At 45.0% G+C, this 16,007-nt stretch overlaps 1 protein-coding gene across 1 annotated transcript in view; it reads right to left on the bottom strand.

Moving 5' to 3' along the window:
* The window catches only part of LOC135219833 (neurofilament heavy polypeptide-like), an 87,521-nt gene that overhangs the window by 46,449 nt on the left and 25,065 nt on the right, over positions 1–16,007 (bottom strand). The window lies entirely within an intron of this gene.

Consider the following 16,007-nt stretch of genomic DNA (forward strand, 5'->3'; position numbering starts at 1 on the left):
CTCCCTCCACCAAATATCTTCTCTTTTCAAATTTATTTAAAGGCTTTTAAAGATAAATATGATATTTTTATGATACATTGAGATTTTATGTATACTTATCTAGTAATTACAAACCAATAGTTTCACTATCCATCAACAGCTTGAATTTTGACAATTCACAGTAGCGCTATTTTCTTTGGTTAAGCAACCTCCCTGCCCACTACTGGGGTAGAGAGGAACCTACCCAGCAAAGCAAATCAGTTAAGTTGTTTATGCCCTTTACTTCCATGTGAGGGGAGGAGGGAGGGCATGAGGGGTCCTTAACAGAGCACCACAAGCTATTACAAAGTCCTCTGATGCTTCCAGTCCTGTGGATGTAAAACTTCAGAGCTCTCACTAGACAGAGTTCTTTCTTCATCCTCCGATCCTCCTATGCTAGGCAAGGTCTTGATAGTAAAAGAGCGAGGCCAAGGTTTCATGGGGTTCTCATTCTTAGTGAGGAAAAATAAAGTATATATATGAAAATACAGTCTCCTTTAGAGAAACCCACTCTCGTATCTAAGGCTTGGATTTCACTCACTCACGTTTCAGATGAGACTTGATTTCCCCGCACCAAGTGCGGAAAATGCTCCACTTGTTCTGGTAGACATTGGAGGATGACTGTCTTATGCACTTTGAGACTGCCTCTGCAGTTGCGTTAAAAAACCCTTTGCTCTGAGGAGTCGGACAACAGTTTGAACCCTGTCAGAATTAGAGTAGATAATCCTTGGTAGAACATCAGCAAGTATGGTTGTCTGAGCAGTTTTTGCCTTTGGGGGAGTAACCTGGGGAAAATCTGCTAAGAGACTTATCAGGTCCGGAAACCACTCCCCGAGAGGCCAGAATGTGGCTATGAGGATCACTGATACACTTGTGTGACTGGAACTTTTGTAACACCTCCCTGATCATTCCAAGGGGTGGAAAGGTATAAAGTTCCTTGTCTGACAAATCGAGAAGCATGGCAGCTACTGCCCATGCTGCTGAGTCTGGCAATGGAGAGCAATAAAGTGGAAGTTGATTTTTTGCGGTTGCAAAATGTCAATCTTTGGTCTTCCCCACAACTTTCAAAGATCTGAGCAGACTGCTGGATCCAGAGTACATTCCATTGGAATGACCTGGTTGTGGCGACTGAGTTGGTCTGCTAAAACATTCATCTTGCCCTGCATGAATCTTGGAGATGTATGAGAGGGCTGTTGTGTAGAGCAAGTTTACGGCCACTATGCGACCTCAGACTTCTGGAGTGAAAGCATGTAATCCCAGACTGATTGCTGTTAGCTCTTCCAGGTTGATGTGCTAAGACTAAATTTAGAGTCGAGTTCCATGTCCCTGAAACTTCTTTGTTGCCCAGCAGAGCTCCCCAACCTATGTCGGAAGCATCTGAAAACAAGTTGAGCCCTGGGTTCAGAGGGGAAAGGGACTTCTCTTTCAGTAGTCTCTTCTCTGATCTCCACCAAAGCAGATGCTGTTTGACTTCTAGTGAGATCGGGAACATGAAGTCTTCTGAGAATTTTCTTCTGTTCCACTGGGACCAAAAGTAAAGCTGACGGATCCTCATGTGAAGCATGCTCAGCAAAACGAACTGCTTGATGGTAGATAAGGTTCCTACAAGCCTCACCCAATCTCTGGCAGAGCATTTTGGGAGAGATAGGAACTCGCCTACTGTGAGAAGACATGACTACCCTCATCAGGGAGGGAAAAGCTAAAAAAAGAAGTTTCCAGTGTCATTCTCAAAAAAACTATCTGTTGAGTTGGGACTGGTTGGGATTTTGGGATAAGAAGACACAGCTCTTGAGCTAGCGCCAAAGTCTTCCGTAGATCTCCCATACAGCTTAGTTCCATCGGATAGCGAAGAGGCCAATCATCCAGATAAAGGGCAATGTTGACCCCATCAGATGTAGCCAAACTGCAAGAGGAGCCAGAAACCAAGTGAACACTTGTGGCACCATTGTCAGAATGAAGCATAAGGCCTGAAACTGAAGAACTTGGTCTTTGAAGACAAATCTCAGGTACTTCCCTGAGTCAAGACATGGAAGTATGTGTCTTGCATGTCTATGGAGACCATCCAGTCCCCTCTGTGGATGGAAGGAAGAATTGAACAATTTGTCTCCATTCTGAACTTTGTTTTCAAGACGAAGACATTCAATGCAATCATGTCTAGCACTGGCCTCCAGCCACCTGAAAACTTCAGGACCACACAAAAATTAATGTAAAACCCCTCGGTCTAAGGGTCTTCCCACTCTCTCGATGGCTCCCTTTAGAAGAAGAGCAGACACCTCGTCAGCCAGAGTGGAATGCTTTTCTGAGCCGAATGAGTATGCCGCCGTCAGAGCAATGGGTTGCTTGACTAAGAGTGGATAGTCAATGAAAGGAATAGAGTACAGTATACAGTGGACACCCCATCTTCGCGGGGGATGCGTACAAGACTCCCCCGCCCCTGCGAATAGCTAGATTCTACCAATACTACTTAGAACCCCTATAAAAACTCTTGAAACTGCTTGTTTCGTTAGTTCAAGCACTAGAAAAACCCACTAAAAATGCATAATTATAGTATCCGGTTTTTCAATAGTTTTATCACAAAAAGTGCATTTAATCATGAAATTTATATGAAAATTCAGTAATCTGTGGATATTTCTCATAGAAAAATAACGGATATATGTAAATTTCCCACAAATAATGGGTATACAGACAGTCCCCGGTTAACAGGGGGGGGGGGGGGATTCTCAGCAGGGTGCTGATAAGCGAAAACCGCCATTAACTGAAACTTGGCAATTTATGGCGCTTCTGGCGCCGAGTTTTGGTTAATGTCGCCGATAACTGGTTAATAGCACCTCTGTTAGGTATGTTATGGCACCATAACTCTATTATCGGCACCTTATGGCGCCAATAACCGAAACTTGGACCATTATGGGGCCATAAAACTGGATCACCATTAACCGAGTCCTCCAATAACCGGGGACTGCCTGTATAAGGTCCGTGGAGAAATCCACAAATACGTGAGTCCACAAATAGTGGGGGGGTCGACTGTATCCTACTCTTAGGAACTCTACCATCATTGCTCTGCTCCTCTTCTACTCCATTCTTGCCAGAAACGATAGAGCCTGGCACCTACTGCTGCATGGGAACCACTGTTCTCATATCATAGGGGTGGGCTTGGAGGACGACTTCTTGATAGCTTTGGATGGAAAGCGGACATTTCCTCTCGTCTTGGGTTGCTATCTCTGTTTGCCACCACAAAAAGGGCAACCGTTGCAAGGGAGAAGTATACTTAGGTACAAAAGATGGAGTCTCTCTGGGGTGCTTGAGGATTGTGAGAGCAAATTCTGGGCTGATTTCTTCTGCAAGTCGGAGGCGATCCCATTAACGACATCCTGACGGAAGTGGAAGTCGCAAACTAGAGGTGAGAAAAGGAGAGCCAATTTCTGGACGGAAGCAACTCCTTTACCCATAAAGGAGCACCATAGTTCACACTTCTTAAACTTGCACATTGCAAAGGTGGAAGCAATCTGGCAGAACTATCGCTAATGCCTCTGTCCAAACAAGAGAACTCCTAAGAGGTCAGAAGAAACAGATGGAGAAATTGCAGAAGCGCACTGAATTTTCTTACCAAAGGTGCTAATAGACCAGTCCATAAAGCTAACAACTTCAAAAATCTTAAACAGATTTTGAATGAGGTGGTCAATCTCGGGCAAAGAAAACATCACTATATCACTTTCACTGTCATGAATGCCAATATCTGAGAAGACTCACTAAGTCCTGAGAAGTCCCCTTGGGCAGAAGCAGAAACACCCAAAGCACCAAATCTCCCCTGTCCACCTGAGCTCACAGTGGCGCCAGTTCTCTCACCTGCACCTGAGCCTCTCACGGCTCCTCGTATTTCGTTTCCTCTTTCTGTCAAAGCAGCTGACCATCATCTGTCTCCTGTGTCTTCTGCCAAAGAGGAAGAGCTTGCTACAGAAGATTCTAAACCATTAATGGCCTATGGAGCTCTTCTGCAATTTTTCTTGAAAAGTTATCCTAACTTTTCCCGCCAGCTACTTTTGTCTCTCCTGCTACAACTCTCAGGTGAGCACAGTCTCTTCAGATTCTTTTGATCGTCCTCAGTTAGTGCTTTCTCTATCAGCCAAAAAAGATATGGGTGACATAGCTTTCTTGGTTGATGGAGAAAGCACTAACTGGGGACGATCAAAAGAATCTGAAGAGACTGTGCTCACCTGACAGTTGTAGAAGAAGACCAAAGTATTAGCTGGCTTGAAAAAGTTAGGAAAACTTTTCAAGAAAAATCGCAGAAGAGCTCCATAGGCGGCCATCAACAGTTTAGAATCTTTTGTAGCAATCTCTTCCTCTTCAGGCAGAAGACACAGGAGACAGATGAGGGTCAGCTGCTTTGACAAAAAGAGGAGACGAAATGCGAGGAGCCGCGAGAGGCTCAGGTGCAGGTGAGAGAACTGACGCCACTGGGAGCTTGGGTGGACAAGGGAGATTTGGCACTACTGGGTGCTCCTGCACCTCTGGAGGCTCATGCACCAATGGGCCTGATGGGCACACATGTGCCATTGAGGGATCTGAAGTCAACATACACTCAGAAACTATGCATACTGGAGCCCCAACAGAAGATAAATCGCGCCCAGGTATCACTAATCAGAACTTTGGCACTACAACACACCTGCAGTATAATGCACACTATCTCATTCCAGAGAGCAAGAAGTAACAGAAATAGGCTGATACAGCTTGAAGAGCCACAGACACTGGTACCAATGGGCACACTGTACTCAGATGTTTCCGTCTCACAATGGACCTGGAAAATTTTCATTCCTTATGGAGAATCTTCAAAGAAAATTCCTCTGGGCCGTCCCAGAACTACAAGAAGATTTATCCTCCTTAACCTTCTGAGGTGGAACCTGAGGGGCACAAGTAAAGTCCACTGCAGACCTTTTCAGTGGTCTGGAAAAGTCACTAACGTGCCATTGGTGCCATTTCTCCGGGCACATTGCATCTGAGCTTGAAGAAAGACAATGAGCACTGTCCAAGACACCTTTCCAATGGCTGTCTCTTGCAACCTAGGACACACAAACAGGTACAACTGAGGGGTCGACTGCCCATGGGCAGACCCAGGTGTGGGAGAGTATGTCAGGGACCTTTGCCTAGGAAAATCGGCGGGGTGGACAGCCATCTCTCCACTAACACTTTACTCTCCTGACTGAGCCACAGAGTTACCTAGTAGCTCAAACTTATGTTCAAACTTTGCTTCAAGACTGGCAATGGCACTGGGATCAGAAGCATGGGAGCCAGGAACAGGATTAGGTGGAATAAGAGGAAAGACTGGGTTTGGAGAACAAAACAGTAATAGGCACTTGTGATGAAGATTCCTGGCTAGCTAACGACTTTTCGAGCCTAGCTGTAGCCTTACACTTCCTATCTTTCTCTAACTTTCAATGGTAAGATAACACCCTCCACTGTCTATCATCCCAGCCTATGCACTCATTACACGTCAGTTCAACAGTGTAAACCAGAGATCTACATCTAACACAAACAATGACAGTCATACTTCCCTGAAGTTAGCCATGTATTACAGCCTTTATTGCAATAATGGACACCCAACATACTCCAGTCAGACATTGCCAGATAAAGTTAAAAAAGCAGACTAAAAACCCTAAACTGGTCAAAGTACTGTTAACTACACCTAACTAGCTAATAAATAATGAAAGGCAATGAAATAAGTATCAGAGAACTTCACTGAAGGGAATACAAAACACTGCGAATGACAAAATCCAAATTCACAGAAAGCTACAGCCTTACAATCTTCATCGTAAGCCAGTAGAAATAAACTGAGCTTCTTTCCCGAGTTGTTTACCCATCAACCGGTAGTGGGCGGGGTACCAACATACATCAAAACAAAAGAATCACTACCACAATTTTCAAATTCTAACATGTACATGCTTAGAAATTCTTAGCTATGTAATTATATACATGGTAAGTTACTTAAATAAAAATGCCAAATCCTTCCCCCATACTACCTCATATCTTGGAGGGAGACCCGTAAAATATGAGGCAGCCCTCTTTCTCCCCATATACTGTGGCAACAATAACAAAGCATTCTCGGAAGAGGCTTTACTTTCCATGATCTACTCTATAGCCTGAAAACTAACAAAGACAACCTAATGAACTACAGTGCAAACACAGGAGTGAAATTTCCGACCAAAGTTTTCCTCCTTACACAAAACTGTGACTGGTTTATCTACTTCTACAAAATTATTAGGGATCTTCTTACACAAAGTAATTAAACTTTTAGAAGAAATTTTGACCATCTCTTGATCAGGTTCTACACTGGCACCTCATTCATCAACAACAGAAACATAAGCAACCTGCACTCATGATGAAGCAGCAGCAAATGAGGGCTTTACCACTGAACATATACCAAAAAGTTCCTTAGAGAACAGGGGTCAGACTACAATGTTTGATGGAAAAAAGCAGTGGTTGACTAGCACCTGCTCCTCTAAAACTGAATTACAGGAGGACTGAAAACCAAAACAACCACCAACTGTTTATGGGAAGAAGCTCCCAACAACAAGAGAAGGTTGAGAGAATACTGAAAGCAACTGCCTGTCTACCAAAGACGCAGCTGAAACATAAGAGCACTTTGCTGCACATTTTCTAACTGGAAAAGTGCCTAAGGGTATAACTGAGAAGGCAGAACACCTTCAAAACCATGAAAATGTTATTGTTAGTATACAATAAGGTTTTGTACATACTTACCTGGCAGATATATACTTAGCTTTACGTCTCTGACGTCACGACAGAATTCAAAACTCGCGGCACACGCGACAGGTAGGTCAGGTGATCTACCTTACCCGCCGCTGGATGGCGGCTGTAAGAACCAATCTCCCTTTCCAGCCAGAATTTTTCCTTCCACCGGTCTCCTGAGGGGAGGCTGGGAGGGCCATCAATCGTATATATCTGCCAGGTAAGTATGTACAAAACCTTATTGTATACTAACAATAACATTTTTGTACATGAACTTTCCTGTCAGATATATACTTAGCTGATTGACACCCTTGGTGGAGGGAAAGAGACAGCAATATAAATATGGAAAAAAGGGGAAAACAACACTAGTTGTAGGATGTAACTACAACCTTGGTTCTTACCTGTTTAGGCAGAAGACTTCGTAGTTACTGTCTATGAGTCTGCGTTGCCTTAAGAGCTTCAACGAGGGCGTGACCTACAGCTGACAGACTCTTTGGGTCTATCAAAGGGATTTGGTTATCCGCTTACTTGATAGAATCCGAGCAGGATCTGTCAACGGGGAATCGCCCACTTATATGACAGAACCTAACCACTATCATTGCAAGGAGCCCAAACATAAACCGATCACCTAACCAATCTAATCATTGTTAGACTACGAAATGAAAAACATGCCTACCCGCATGTTCTTTCAAACAACCAAAAACTTACAACCTAACAAGGGGAAAAAATCACAAATTCTTGGTAATTTGTATTTTTCCTAGCGATACTTACCTCGAACCATTTCATAGGAGATTCCCGGATGTCGATCCGGGTCCGACCAGAAAATTCTGGTTATATGCCGCACCCAGGTCAGGCCTATGCCCCAGGGGTCGGAGACCAAGCCATCCTAATGACCTATAGTCAGTCCTTCTTACTCCACTCCGAGGTGTCTCCCCTAAGCTTCAGCGGGGCTGGAAGGGCGGGAGTCTAATTCCATGGTTCGAGGTAAGTATCGCTAGGAAAAATGATATTGTTATGATACAATAAAGTTTCATACATACTTACCTGGCAGATATATACATAGCTATCGACTCCGTCGTCCCCGACAGAAATTCGAATTTCGCGGCACACGCTACAGGTAGGTCAGGTGATCTACCTGCCTGCCGCTGGGTGGCAGGACTAGGAACTATTCCCGTTTTCTAATCAGATTCTCTCTTCCACCTGTCTCCTGCGGGGAGGCTGGGTGGGTCTTTAATTGTATATATCTGCCAGGTAAGTATGTATGAAACTTTATTGTATCATAACAATATCATTTTCATACATTCAACTTACCTGTCAGATATATACATAGCTGATTGACACCCTTTGGTGGAGGGCAAGAGACAGCTAGTTACTGACTAGACAGGTAAACAACATATGTTGTAGGTATTTATAGACCTTAGTTCCTCTGTGTTTCTAGACGAAGGATTGACTTCCTAGCTATTGCATAGGAGTCTGCTTCATCTCAAGAGCCTTAGCGAGATAGTGATCTGTGGCCAAGAGTTCTTGTGGATCTGTCGATGGGGTCTCTTCCACTTACTCGACAGAATCCTAACTGGCGTTTGTCAATGGGAGCACATCCGCTTATATGACAACACGCACTTATTTTAAGGAGCGCAACACCGATCCCGATCACCTGTTCCTAACATGAGGGTTCGCGCTAAATTGAAAGAGAGTTATGTCCCCCAAACTCCTTCAAACCTCCAATAAAAATCATTGAGTTAAAATAAATTCAACTCATTATTAAAGGATCAGTGTCGGCTCCTTATCCCAGCAACGTATCCGCTGATACGTATAAACAAGAGAGAAGAATCTCTCGTAGGTTAACTTGAAGTCCTTCGTGTAATGAGTAGTCAACCCATAGTTGGCATACTCCCTATATGGTTACAAAGCTAATATGTCTTCCTGACATATTGTTACGAAAAGAACAAGAATTTGCAAAAGCTCGCACTTCATGAGCTTTTTAAATTCTCAGCTGTTTGAAGGTATCATCAAGTCACTTATGAAGTGCTTTAGAGATCACCATTGTTTCAAAGAAGACTAGGACTTTCTTTTTTGAACTGGATCTCATCTGGATGAAGCCTAACGCCTGGCTTGCGCCTGGCTGTCGCGAGGAGTATCCTGTTTAGAATACTCCTGGCGCCTGACAGTCGTAAAACTCTTCGAATACTCCTGCCGTCTGGAAGGCGCATCTTGCTCCAAATAACTCCTGGCGCCTGTTAGGAGTATTAAGCTCAGCATACTCCTGGCGCCTGGCAGGAGTATCGCGCTTCGAATACTCCTGGCGCCCTGGCAGGAGTATCGCGCTTCGAATACTCCTGGCGCTTTTGGTTGGCAGGAGTATCGCGCTTCGAATACTCCTGGCACCTGGCAGGAGGAGTATCGCGCTTCGAATAAACCTCCTGGCGCCTGTTAGGAGTATTAAGCTCAGAATACTCCTGGCGCCTGGCAGGAGTATCGCGCTCCGAATACTCCTGGCGCCTGGGAGGAGTATCGCGATCGGAATACTCCTCGTCCTCTGAATACTCCTGGCGCCCTGGCAGGAGTATCGCTCTCGAATACTCCTGGCGCCTGGGAGGAGTATCGTGCTCGGAATACTCCTGGCGCCTGGCAGAAGTATCGCTTCCTAGGAGGAGCATCGTGATCGGAATACTCCTGGCGCCTGGTAGGAGTATCACGTTCCGAATACTCTGGCGCCTGGGAGGAGTATCGTGCTCATCGGAATACTCCTGGTGCTTGACAGGAGTATCGCGTTCCGAATACTCCTGGCGTCTGTTAGGAGTATTAAGCTCAGAATACTCCTGGCGCTTGGTAGGCACATCGCTCCTTCGAATACTCCTGGCTGCGCCTGGTAGGAGTAAAAAGTCTAGAATACTCCTGGCTCCTGGGAGGAGTATCGAGGTCAGAGTACTCAAGGCGCCTGGCAGGAGTATCTCTTCCCGAATACTCCTGACCTATGGAAGGCGCATCTAGTTCCGAATACTCCTGTGGCTTGGTAGGAGTATCGTCATGGAATGGCCTTTCGAATGGCAAGTATATTGCGCTTAGCGGGCGCTATACTCCTATCAGGAGTTCTCTCTTCTCCAGTTGGCTCTTGTTGCTTGGATGAAGATCTTGGCCTAGAACGATCTACAGTAAAGTCAGGCTCTTTGCGCCTACTTGGCGCCTGGCTCCTAGTTGGCGCCAGAACGCTTGGCAGGAGTTACTTTCCTTTCCCACGTCTCGCCTGCCTAACGCATCGCTCCCCCCAGAGATGGCCGCTTGTTGCGACAACTCCCCTGTAGGGTTCGTCGCGCCCCGACAGGAGATCGGTATTTGGATCTCTTAATCAGAAGTCTATCATCCTTTTTACGAGTAGGATCTTTAGAAGTACTCCTACCAAAGACGCTAATTGCTCCTGCACATTCATCACAATTTAGTCCGCTCCATCCAGTAGACAATAGGAAATCTCAAAATTCCAAGAGACAAGTCTTCCTCCGAGGAGGATCATTATTGCATACTTCCGTTTGCTAACGAGTTTCTCCTCCTACATGTTGATGAGTTTTCTCGTTGCAGAAGCTTCCCTATCCTTGCCCGAAGGAAGGGAAGGAGCTTGGACTTTAAAGAGATTCTGAGCTGAAATTGGTTGATTTCTAGCTCTTGAATGTATCTCTCTGAACCTTTTGGGAAGTAGTTTGAGCCCTTCTCGCGTTCCAAAGACTCTGTCAGTAAACGTTTAAACCTTTTCTTCTTCTGTAGATGACAATGTCACTACATTACCCGGACAACGAAAACAACCTCTATCTAAAAGCGTTGATCCGGAATAAAAGGCTTTAGTTCTCTTGCCAAAACATACTATGCTGGCCAGAACCCATTGCCGAGTCGTCATAGAATTTGATTCCAGATTCTAAAGCCCAAAATTTCACTTGTCCTCTTGATCGTTTAGGACCAAGAGAAACAGTTTGATTAGGAGCAGTTCCATCTTGTCGGAACACGGAATCTGAGGCCCAAATTAGGATCCCATTCTAAGTTATAAGATCTCTTAATCTTATCGTATAGAGGTATTGTATAAGACACCCGAAGATACTTAATTCTCTACTATCTCTAATATTTTCTTTTCTTTGTCGAGCACAGTAATATATCTTTTCACTGTGTTCATTGATAGCATAAATTACCAAGGTGATTCTTCCCTCTGAAAGGGAAGAAAAATCATTATGTAGTTCACAGAGGTATCGGAAGAGGGACAGTTTCCCCTATTTCTATCTAGCACGATCTGCAGCAACTCTATGTCTTTAACATATTTAAAGGGATTATCAAGCTTCCCTTGAAAAATCCTCTCCATTCATATTTTACTTCTGGTCAGTCTGCACGTAGAACACTCAGAGGTGAATAGGTTTTTTTCAGGTCCAATATTTATAATAGATTCCGATCAAATCTCTTAGAAAAAACCTTCCGACACATGCTGACAGAGAACGTGACTTCTTGTGAATCCAAACCTTTTATTGCCAAAAATGACCTGCATTCATCTCTCTTAGACGCCCATTTATTTTAATATGTGTTAAGAATATATACAACTAGGGACTAAAAAAAAAAACTAAATTGTTTATTCCCCTCTTTAATTTAAAGATGGCGTATCTTGCATACCTCTCTTGTTTCGAGGAAAAGGAAGCAATCTATAAGAAGGTCGTTCATCTTCTGCCTTGCGAAGATATCTGTGAATATTTTCCGCAGGGTCTGACAACTCTTTCCAATGAATGTTAAATCGTGCTCTGCCGAATTAAAATTCTTTATAATCCTATCACATTGTGGTAACAGCTTCATCTAGGACACTCTTGTAAGGATAGTAGGAGCGCTGTAATTAACCACGGTGGTGTGCATAAGGCTTAAGCGTATCGTTATCTTAAGGTGAATTTTCTACTACATTCTTTCCTCGCCGAGGCAGAGAGATATCCTTAGCAAAAACGAATACGATGTTATTCATGTTTTTCCTAAAACCAAAACTCCCTCAATTCGTGGTTAAGTCCCTGATTGTATGGGGAATATACGGTGAAGCATTCGATCCTTTATGGAGGAGAGAAAGATGTAACCAACCGTCACGGACCGAGAACCGGATGGTACTAGATTGGCTCACAATTACAGCCGTGTCGTTCACTGCCTGGCTGCCTTCATTCTGAGTTGCCAGTTACTCCCTTCAATGAATGGATATAATAAAATTATTCTCGAGTCTAAGAAAGCTCTCAATAATGCAAATTTTAGGCAAACAACCTTTGTTAAATACCGAGGCTGAATAGGTATTGTCCCCCCCCCCCCCCGTAACAAACCTTTTAAGCGAAGTCTTTACTAGTAAAAATCCTTTAATTTTGGATATAGACAATTCCGTAGCGACCAGAAAGGCAACTATGGTATGCGTATTATGACTTGTCATTCAGTAGTCATATACAGCAGCCTTCTACGACACTCTTTCCTTTCTGACATGCAGAGAAAGAATAGAATCTTACTCTCTTCGTTCATGTTTCGTCAATAATCCCGAATGAGTATTAGTCGAAAGATATTGCAAATGACAACCGAGGATCGAAGAGAATCTCTCCAGCTTTTATTATCTTGGAGATAAGTCCGTATTTTACGCCTTTTCTATCTGGAAGAGCCTCTAATCAATGAATGAGAGCTCGTACGAATCTTGTTCAACTTCCCAAACGATTGCCCCTCTTTCTGTAAATGGTTGGTTGCAATCTATTTTAGAAAGGAGGATGATTTTAATATCCTCTTACTAATACTGAACTAATTCTCACAATTCTGCTCTATCTTCCATTCTCAATTTGGGGCAAGATTGAGCAACCGAAGGAGAGCGCTTCCTTTCGAAGGTGAAGGGCTATTCGCAGTACCGGACTCTAACCTGACAAGGGCTACGGCAGCCTGTGCTACATCTTGAGTCCCTGCCTGGAAAAAACCGAACTTGCTCTAGCCTTTATTGCATTAAGACGATCCTGACAAGGGCAAAACGGCCGCCTGCGCGACAACTCCACCGTCCCTATCAGGGGAAAAGCCTTGAATGTCTTTCACCCTTCGCCTGGAGGACTCTCGGCGGTTGTCAGGCTCTTCTTGTATGGAGAAGTGTCTGGCGCTAAGCAGGAGTATCTTGCCTAGAATACTCCTGGCGCCTGGTAGGAGTATCACGTTCCGAATACTCCTGGCGCCTGGGAGGAGTATCGTGCTCGTCGGAATACTCCTGGTGCTTGGCAGGAGTATCGCGTTCCGAATACCTCCCTGGCGCCTGGGAGGAGTATCGTGATCAGAATACTCCTGGATCCTAGAAGACGTATCGCCCTTGGAAAGTTTTCTTGTTGGAAAGTTCCAGAGCATCTGAAAGGCGATCCTCGCCTGGAAAGTTCTGTACGTCTGGAAAGGTTATTTGAATCTGGAATCTTCCGCCTTCTGGAAGGTTTCCGCTTGTGCGGAAGGTTTTGTGTGCGGAAGGTTCCGATCTCTTGTACATTTGTTCTTGCTTAGAATTCGACAATACTTCCATTTTCGACATAGCCCTCCCTTTCTTCTGAATGAGAAAGGACTTCCATTTCCGATGAAGATCCTGGTTCATCGTGCTTCAGGCGCTTTGCGCCTATATTCAGGCCCTTCAGTGCTTTGCGCCTCGTTTCAAGACGCTTTGCGCCTTGTTTCAGACGCTTTAAGGCGCATTGAGCCTCGTTACCGGAGCTTCATGCCCAAGGAGCTAGAAGCTTAAAAGTTATATAATGTGGGTAATCACTAAACGAGATCCCATATTAATTCATTCGATCAACAAATATTCTTTAATATCTAATTCGATCTTCTCAGAATAGATATATTTTCATATACATGTACCGATGAGGAATTTATTGAAATAACTATTTTCAAACCCCCATGGGATAGAGCACCCCCCCCCCCCCGTCCAACTGTAGCGGGGGGCGAACCCGGATAGGGCAATGCCTCTACCGCAACCTTTCTCCGTCGCTCTCTGAGGTTCCGATAGCCAGACGAGATTATCTTGCATCTTCATTTAATCTACGCCGTTGAATGTTTTACTCCTTATTCGTCAAGACGAATAATAAAAGGGGAACACATTGAATTAGGATGCCACCTTTCCAATGGCTATCCCTGGCAGTCTGGGACGTTCTACAGAACCTGCCGAGGGGACGCCTGAACGGTGGGGGTTCTCCATAACCATCCGTACGGCTTTCGACATTCCTTCTCCTCCGGGCCAGGGAGCTTGGAAGAGGTCTAGGCCTGGGAGCGAGACAGAGCCGATCAGACGCACCCTCTAATGCAATGGGGAACACTATAATCACTTCTTACCTTATAATAGCTCGTATCTTGAGCTACATTCCTTTATCTTCAAATTGCAAATGAATTTGTAGGTTCTGTGAAGTAAGAAGGTGATGAGGAAACAACACTACTAGTACTGTTAATATTCTAACTGCTTGTCAGAACGAGGGCTATTAAAGCTTCTAAAGAAAGCATATTTAGTTCTAGTTTTCTGACTTCCTCAAATAGGAAGTTACCTTATTTTCCTCAATCAAATTCTAACATTTATTACACTTCATCAATGAATAAATATTTATATTTCCCTTTCTTGCAAACTATGTAATTGTCTACGAAAACTTCTTGTAGTTACACATACTCTATTCTTCGAAAACTTCGAAGTTAATTCATTAAAAGTATAAAAAGTTATTAAAAAGTTATTAAAAACGTATGCCAAACCACCGATCCAGTACTTCCCTGTAAAATCGTCGGCCCAGAAAGATCGATGGCGATGAAACACGAAAATCAAATCAGGAGGGAAAGCAAACATAGTTTACCATTCCCAGCGACAGAGAGAATCTGATTAGAAAACGGGAATAGTTCCTAGTCCTGCCACCCAGCGGCAGGCAGGTAGATCACCTGACCTACCTGTAGCGTGTGCCGCGAAATTCGAATTTCTGTCGGGGACGACGGAGTCGATAGCTATGTATATATCTGACAGGTAAGTTGAATGTATGAAAATACAAATTACCAAGAATTTGTGATTTGTTCCGATGCGAGATACTTACCTCGAACCATTTCATAGGAGACTTACCCCTTAGGAGGAGGGCGAAGGTTAGGGGAGGGAACGGCCCCCAAAGGTGATAGGTCAGAGGAGGGGCGACTGCTCCCCTTAGAACTCAACCCAGCCCGTTATCGTGGGTGGTTGGTTAGGAGGGTGGGGTTCAAAGGCAAGCCTGGTGCGGGTATAACCAAACCTGACATGTAAAACTGTGGTTTGTACTGAGAACCATACGCACTCCTGCGTATCTTACCTGAGTATCCTGGATTCCTCGCTCCAACCAAAGGCCCAGGGATAACAAGGATAAGATTAGGGGGGGATTTGAGGAAAAACCACACACACTCACATACACTCAATACACCACCGGCCCGTCCACTCCAAGAAGATTGGAGAGGGGACCTAGACCTGTTGCTGGCCTGCCACCACGGGGCCAATCTCAAGGCGTCGAGCGACCTTCTCGTGCAGTCTTTTAGATAGTGGGCTGTGAATGTCGACTGCCTATTCCAGACTCCTGCCCTCAGGAGGCCTGGTCCACTGCCATGTTCTTTGAGAATGAAAGGGACACCCCATCTCCCCCTGATGTCCATGGGGCTTGGCTCCCTCTGGAGGGGAAAGGCCCCCCTTCTCGTAGGCTCTCCGGATGGTTTTCTCTCAGCCAAAGGAGATGGTGTTTTTCGAGGCTGCCTTCTTCACCCTTCCCGTGGTGACGAAGAGATTCTTTACCTCCGGCCTGAACCGGGCTGATCTTTCCATGTACTTCCGAACTGCCCCTCACCGGACAAAGGAGGAGATCCTTAGGCTGGTCCGATTTCGGGAGGGCAGGATGGAAAACTTCCACGAACCTGAGATCCGAGCTCGAGGGGTTCTGATTCTTTAGCCACGAAGGAGGGACAAACCTGAATGAGAGTTCCTTCCATCCCCTCGTGTGGGTCACTACATACGAGAGGCCGTGGAGCTCCCCCACCCTCTTCGTGGAGGCCAGGGCTAGCAGAAACACTGTCTTGAGGGTCAGCTCCCTATCCAGATGTCCTTGAGCGGCTCGAACGGGGGGGCGGGGGCTTCTAGGGAATCTAAAAACTATTGCAACATCCCAGCGGGGAACCAAGCCAGCGCTGGGAGGGCACTTCTGCTCAAAGCTCCTTATGAGCAAGGACAGAGGCTTCGAGTTCCCCAGATCCAGCCCTTTCAGGGAGAA

The sequence above is a fragment of the Macrobrachium nipponense genome, chromosome 1 (assembly GCF_015104395.2).
Source record: "Macrobrachium nipponense isolate FS-2020 chromosome 1, ASM1510439v2, whole genome shotgun sequence".
Taxonomy (NCBI): Eukaryota; Metazoa; Arthropoda; class Malacostraca; order Decapoda; family Palaemonidae; genus Macrobrachium; species Macrobrachium nipponense.